The following is a 6,000-nucleotide window of genomic DNA, read 5'->3' as shown; positions in this document are numbered from 1 at the left end:
CACTGTGAATGAGACCCTCAAAACCTCTGCAGCTCCTCCTGCAGCTCATTCCCTTTCCTCTTCCTTACCCTTCAGGGTGGGAACACAGCAGCTGTTTTCAAGCAAATGGTCCCTGAAGTTTTATGTAAGGTGTTAAAGACCCAAGTCTGAGTAGCCTGAACAGTCCGTCTTACTTAAGAGGCTTCTCGAAGAGCAAGAAGCTTGGTCTTAGACACAGAACTATGTAGTAAATTCTCATCCTAAGTCAGTAGAAATGATTTCTCTCCCACTAATTTCTGATCAACTCAGGGGACGTTTAGCAAGGAACAAAGGTGAGGAGAGACTTCAAGAAGCTCTCCTGTTGGCAGAAGGCAGGAGCACACAGCAATTCCTCTTCTACCTGCCAAAATACTACTATTTAGCAAATTCTACAATTCTGTAGTATCGTATCACCTACCAGTGATCACCTACAGCAGGAATTCCAGACTAGCTGGGGGAATGGACCTTCTTATCAATCAGCCATTGTGAGTCCCCAGTGTCCCAGCCCTCCCTGGAGCACCCAGAGCAGCACCCAGCTCAGCAGCTCAGCTTCTGAACACAGCAGTGAGCTGATCACCCTATAATGCAAGCAAGGCATCGATGGAATATCTACCATTTTCAGATATATAAAGTAGTTCTTTCTCAGGCTATTTGCTGTTAAGTCCGTGTTGCTGTCTCTTACTCACCCACCCTTCATCGCTTTGAAACACAAGCTGGCATTTGTCAGTGAGATGGAGACTGTGTCTTTCAGGCCAGGGATGTATTGTGGGTTGTAAGGCCACGTAAATCACCCTAGAAGCAAAGAGAAATGTCAAGTTTTCACCTCAGCTGCAATCAATAGGGGTTCAGCACGGAAAGGGAGCTGAGCACATGGACACGTTGAAAGGCCAACACCAGTTTTGCAATCCCAGGCTTGGGAATCACAAGCTTGCTAGGACAGCATTATCTGTCATATAGAAAAGCAGAAGACTCAGAAAAAACTCCCTTATTAATCAAGAGCTGGTCTCTTCAAACAAATTGTTGCCAAATGTAGGAGCTGAGCTAGTACTGACAGACCCAGTAGGGATTACAGCAGCAGTTTTACAGGAAAGTGCCACCAACATGAACTTAATTTACTGAATCTTTAGAAAGAGAAGGGTGCAAATCAGACTGGGTTACAAACCATGTTACTACTATAAGTTTGGTTTGCCAGCCACAAATATCCTTCCAGCCAGGTAGCCGAGTGCTATAAGCTAACATATGTCAGACTGCCATAGACTCCCAATTTAAAGTTTCCATTTGGCTCAGTGGGAATTAATTGTTAGGTTCTGGCTTCTTCTGTTTTCTTTTTAATGTCAAACACCCATCCAGTGAGAGCTGCAAATAATACCCTCCTAAGGGTAAATTGTGAGCTCATTGCTCGTTTAAGTCACATTGAGTGAGAATACTCCCTGGCTGTGCTCTGTGAATCAAAGACAGAGCATATGCAATCATCTGAAACAGCAGCAGCGGCCGCATTTCCCAGAAAGCTTTGGGAAACCTGACACAATTACCAATCAATACCCTCTCCAGTTAATTGATGAGCCACGGAGCCAAAAGGGAAAAAGAAAAAAGAAGAGAAAGAGGCTATCAATAAATAATATTAGTTAGGAAACAGAGGGCTATGGAGAGGTGCTTGAAGTTGAAGGGAGGATGCCCACGCCTGGGAAGAAAAATGAGGATTGAGGAGAAGAGAAGCATTCTCAGATAGATGTGTCTGCCGAAGATAATGGGCATGGCAGGAACTGAGTGAGACGCAATGATGAACCCTGGAGAGACTGAAATCATCCTTCCTCAGTCTCTACACACTCTGAGCCAGGTCTTCCTTCACTTCTTCAAGGTTGAAAATCTCTTCTGTGTAAAAAGGGGCGGCTCTGAACTGGACCCAGTTTAGGAGTCCCGGTGGTGCACTGAGTCTGGCTCACAGGACTGAGCAGAGGGGACAGGCCCAGGAGGCCAGAGATCTGGCCTGGTGTTCAGCAGCAGTTTCAGAGGCGGCAGCGAGAGATAAAGGATGCGAAAGGCAGGAGTCTGAGGCTTTCGCTCCTGAGGGGAATGAACCGCAGCTTTGCGCTTTAGTGACTCTGTGTGAACTTTGAAGAGGTCTTCACTTTTATGAGCTGGAAATTCACTCACACATGTAAGAATAAAAATGAAATACATTTATAAAAAGAGGCTTCCGATTTCATTAAAATGCTCAGAGTCTCTTGAGGACCTACCAATAAATGCCTAAGAGCACTATGTACAGTGGAGAGAAAACTACCTCTGTCAACTCAAGCCCAGTGCTGCCCCCAATACGTTACTGATTTACCCTCTTGCAACACAAATGCTGTTGCATTAACACACAAAGTTCTTTTCTCCACTAAACCGGGTGAGGCCACAGGGCCAAGTGAAGGAAGATCCCACCTCTGTCACCTGGCAGTGACACTAACAGCCCCGCTGGCTGCTGCTTTTCAGCCTTGCCATGTCTGGACATCTGCGGATGCACCAGTTGTGAAGCCTTTTGGTCTCTTCTGCCAAATAGCAAGTGATAGGACAAGAGGAAATGGCCTCAAGTTGCGCCAAGGGAGGTTTAGTCTGGATATTAGGAAAAAATCCTTCATGAAAAGGGTTGTCAGGCATTGGAACAGGCTGCCCAGGGCAGTGGTGGAGTCACCATCCCTGGAGGGGTTTAAAAGGGGTTAGACAAGGTTCTTAGGGACATGGTTTAGTGCTAGAGTTAGGTTATGGTTGGACTTGATGATCCTGAGGGTCTCTTCCAACTGAAATGATTCAATGATTCTATGAATAATCAGGTACAATTCAGGTAGACGTTGCCTTCTGGCCCTCCAGACTTCACCAACCACTAAAATCCAACATACATGCTCTTTATTTAGGTCTTTCAGAGTTGCAGCAAAGGAATTACCAAAGGTATTTTCTTTTTGCTTTAGTAGAGAAAGCTGGGGCAAACATATGTGAACATCTGACTCACGCTAGGCACTATCCATTTGCCCAGGAAAGTGCTAAAAGTTGCTGTGCACAGGGAGAAGCCTTCAAATTCAGAACACAGGACATGTGGTACCCATTTATTCCTCCTTGTGTCCCCAGCAGGAGATGCTCTGGATGGAATGCAGCGTTGTCTCCTGTAAGTCTCATGCAGCGAGGCCTCTGGGACAAAGTGATGCAGGAGCTTCTCAGGGCAGCGTTTCCGAACCCGCTCAGGCTGAGCCAAGTATCGCTCTCAGGGCAGAGCCCGTTTAACCCAGCACTTTCCCAAACAACCATGGTGAAAAACTCCCAAAACAGCAACTCTCCAGCTGTAGGAAAGCAGGAGGGAGGTGATTTTGTCTTTCTTTTAGTAGGGCAGCTAATTATCAAAGAAAGCATCGGGGAAGTTGTGGTTGAGGCTCAGCGCAGGGAGTTTTGGATTGCTACCCTGTCACACAGTTCTTCTGTGACCTTGTGTGACAGGCTCAGAGGCCGAGTGCCCCATTTAATGAAATGCACTTTGTCGGTCTCTTCTAAAGAGAGCCAGCGCTCTCCAGGGCAGAGAGCATCTTTCCAAGGATTTGCACATCGCCTCTCTGTGGGTACATCCCCCTGCAATTAGTGCTGTGATTGCGGCTTTGCAGAAATATCCACCCTGCAGTTAATCTCTCTGTTCCTGTTTGGATATGAGATGCTCATCGGCACTGGCTGGAGCTCCCCCCTAAATACCCTGGGCACCAGTTCGCCACGGCAGTTTGATCTACTGCAGCTTCACATCAAGACCGGGAGCATATTTAATGTGACAAATATGGCCTGTGTCACATCCCAACACAGGTATCATTGGCCACCATGTTGGTCAGGAGTCACGTTGTCTGTTTGTCAACCACTGCTAATGCAGGCAGATGCAGAATGGGACCAAATCACCCCACAGAAGGGCTGAGTCCAGAGTCCATCCCACCCCAGCTATGAGAGACTCAGAGCCTGTAAATCAGGCCATTCTTGCCTCTGTGTCTCTGAGCCTGAAACTCAGGTTCCCCCTGCAAATACCTGCTCCCAGCTCTGATGTGTGTCTGTCCTGTCACTCTGCCTTCCAGTCGCTTCACTGCATATGCCACTATTTCACCCCTCAGAAAACAGGGCAATATTTGTCCTGACTTGTGTCTTATCGGTATCAGGAGGCTTCATAACTGACAGCCGGGATAAAGGTGTTGAAAAGGGCTCTGAGCCTGTGACTTTTATTGAACACGTGGGAAAGGTTGTTTTATCAGCTGTCACATACACTAAAGGCAACACCCTCTTGTCTTTTGGTCAAGGAGCTGACGTGCTTTTGTGGGTAATCCTGGCCTTTTAAGGGACCTTTTCTGAGTCACTGGTTCGCGCTGCATCTGTCTGTCTTCTTATTCTCTGGGCTGACAGCAGGAATCGGTGCAGTTAACCCAACCTGGTTAACCTGCTTGATGCTGCAACTGCAGAGAGAGATGGTGCATCTCCCCAAATCGGCGCAGAGTTTAACGAGCAGCCCCCGGAGAAGCCCGTTAGTTTCTAAGGGAGGAAAAACACGCGTGTGCATGTGCGTGCATGCATGCGTACGCACGTACAAACAAGGAAGGGGGAACAAGGGCAGCCCTTTGAAACTCCTGCTTGTTCTTCGCTTTGATGTGATGGCTGGGCTGGTTCACACACACACACAACTTCGTTGCTTTGATACATCTGTGCCTCCCAGGCAAGATTTCAAAGGGAATTTTCAAGCACCTCCCCTCCCCTCTCCTGGTGGATTTGAGCAGGGAAGGGGGGAAGCCAGGCGGGAGTGGAGAAGTCAGGGTGTCAGCCACGAAAGGTGCAGATGTGATCACCACGGGCAGCACCGACATCGCTCCTGGCTCAGCATGGACAGAAGGACAGGTTCTCATCCTGCTTTTGTCTTCCAGGTTGGCGGAAGGTGCTACGCACCTGCTGCAGAGTCTCCAGATGTGCAGATGGATGTTCTCACGGGCGGGAGCAGAAGATGATCAAATACTATTCACACCACCCTGGAAGTTTATTGTGGGTTCTGGCCGGTCGGCACAGAAAACAAAGCCCCGCTGTGATTTCTATCGACTTGCCTTATCATTTGGAGCCTGTAAATGGGGCTGGCGTCCCCATCTCAGGAGCGTGGTAGTTTTGTGATCACCAAGGATCCTTGTGCCACTGCATATGGGGACAGGGAGGATTCCATCTATCCTCAGCCAAAAAATGAGATAATGTCTTGGGTCAGAAGCAGGATTTGGAGCTTATGATTAAGGAAGAGCCTAATGTAGGAGCCACAGGCCCCCCAGGAGGAATTTGGCTTAATAGCTTTAGTGTGAAAAAAAGGACACAGCCAGGAAGAGATTGTAATGATTAAGGAAGTGGAGCATCTCCCGTGTGAGGAAAGGCTGAGGGAGCTGGGGCTCTTTACCTTGGAGAAGAGGAGACTGAGGGGTGACCTCATTAATGTTTAGAAATATATAAAGGGTGAGTGTCAGGAGGATGGAGCCAGGCTCTTCTCAGTGACAACCAGTGATAGGACAAGGGGTAATGGGTTCAAACTGGAATGCAAAAGGTTCCACTTAAATTTGAGAGGAAACCTCTTCTCAGTGAGGGTGGCAGAGCCTGGCCCAGGCTGCCCAGGGAGGTTGTGGAGTCTCCTTCTCTGCAGACATTCAAACCCGCCTGGACACCTTCCTGTGGAACATCAGCTGGGTGTTCCTGCTCCATGGGGGGATTGCACTGGATGAGCTTTCCAGGTCCCTTCCAACCCCTGACATTCTGGGATCCTGTGATTCTGTGATTTTGTGTAACCTCTAAAATGTTTGCAGGGTAAAAATGCACTCCTATTAAAGTCACTGTGAATTTCATCATCACCTCCAAAGAAAAGAGGCTTGTTTGCCCTTTTGGATCTAAAAGCCTCGGCTGCAATGCAAACACGTCTCGCATGGATCAGCCGCGCAGAGTTTTGTGCCGTGGTTCCCATCATCC

At 48.1% G+C, this 6,000-nt stretch overlaps 1 long non-coding RNA gene across 1 annotated transcript in view; it reads right to left on the bottom strand.

Moving 5' to 3' along the window:
- Positions 1 to 710: 710 nt before the first annotated feature.
- LOC139828689 (uncharacterized) overlaps positions 711 to 6,000 on the bottom strand; it is a 36,395-nt gene continuing 31,105 nt past the window's right edge. The window contains exon 3 of the long non-coding RNA XR_011740597.1: positions 711 to 810. This is a non-coding gene — a long non-coding RNA (uncharacterized lncRNA). The remainder of the gene's footprint in view (positions 811 to 6,000) is intronic.

The sequence above is a fragment of the Patagioenas fasciata genome, chromosome 10 (assembly GCF_037038585.1).
Source record: "Patagioenas fasciata isolate bPatFas1 chromosome 10, bPatFas1.hap1, whole genome shotgun sequence".
Classification (NCBI taxonomy): domain Eukaryota; kingdom Metazoa; phylum Chordata; class Aves; order Columbiformes; family Columbidae; genus Patagioenas; species Patagioenas fasciata.
This window is presented reverse-complemented; position numbering and strand designations above follow the sequence as displayed.